Below are 1107 nucleotides of genomic sequence, written 5' to 3'. Positions count from 1 at the left end.
CCCTCCTCCTCCACCTCCTTCCCTACACCTCACCTCCTCCTCCTTCCCTACACCTCACCTCCTCCTGCTCCTCCTTCACCTACACCTCCCCTCCTCCTCCACCTCCTTCCCTACACCTCACCTCCTCCTCCTTCCCTACACCTCACCTCCTCCTGCTCCTCCTTCCCTACACCTCACCTCCTCCTGCTCCTCCTTCCCTACACCTCACCTCCTCCTCCTTCCCTACACCTCACCTCCTCCTGCTCCTCCTTCCCCACACCTCACCTCCTCCTGCTCCTCCTTCCCCACACCTCACCTCCTCCTCCTCCTTCCCTACACCTCACCTCCTCCTCCTCCTTCCCTACACCTCACCTCCTCCTGACTGGTGCTTTTCTGCTGCTGCTGTGGGATCTGCTGGAGGGTGGAGCTGTTCTCCTCCTGCTGCTCCTCCTTCCCTACACCTCACCTCCTCCTGCTCCTTCCCTACACCTCACCTCCTCCTGACTGGTGCTTTTCTGCTGCTGCTGTGGGATCTGCTGGAGGGTGGAGCTGTTCTCCTCCTGCTGCTCCTCCAACCCGACACCTCACCTCCTCCTCCTCCTTCCCTACACCTCACCTCGTCCTCCTTCACTACACCTCACCTCCTCCTGCTCCTCCTTCCCTACACCTCACCTCCTCCTGCTCCTCCTTCCCTACACCTCACCTCCTGCTGCTCCTCCTTCCCTACACCTCACCTCCTCTGCTTGTTCACCTACACCTCACCACCTCCTCTACTTGTTCACCTACACCTCCCCTCCTCCTGCTCCTCCTTCCCTACACCTCACCTCCTCTACTTGTTCACCTACACCTCCCCTCCTCCTGCTCCTCCTTCCCTACACCTCACCTCCTCTACTTGTTCACCTACACCTCCCCTCCTCCTCCTCCTCCTTCCCTACACCTCACCTCCTCTACTTGTTCACCTACACCTCCCCTCCTCCTCCTCCTCCTTCCCTACACCTCAACTCCTCTACTTGTTCACATACACCTCCCCTCCTCTGCTCCTCCTTCCCTACACCTCACCTCCTCCTGCTCCTCCTTCCCTACACCTCACCTCCTCCTGCTCCTCCTTCCCTACACCTCACCTCCTCC

General features: G+C 59.8%; 1 long non-coding RNA gene across 1 annotated transcript; it reads right to left on the bottom strand.

Annotated features, from left to right (window-relative positions):
• Window positions 1-172: 172 nt before the first annotated feature.
• LOC106533082 (uncharacterized) lies at window positions 173-736 on the bottom strand. The gene is made up of 3 exons (XR_001312189.1): window positions 652-736; window positions 347-536; window positions 173-203 (listed from the first exon to the last, which is right to left on the bottom strand). It is a non-coding gene; the product is annotated as an uncharacterized LOC106533082 (long non-coding RNA).
• Between the last annotated feature and the right edge of the window lie 371 nt (window positions 737-1107).

The sequence above is a fragment of the Austrofundulus limnaeus genome, unplaced genomic scaffold (genome assembly GCF_001266775.1).
Source record: "Austrofundulus limnaeus strain Quisiro unplaced genomic scaffold, Austrofundulus_limnaeus-1.0 Scaffold880, whole genome shotgun sequence".
Lineage (NCBI taxonomy): Eukaryota > Metazoa > Chordata > Actinopteri > Cyprinodontiformes > Rivulidae > Austrofundulus > Austrofundulus limnaeus.
Note: the sequence above shows the minus strand (reverse complement) of the source record. Positions and strands in the feature narration are given on the sequence as shown.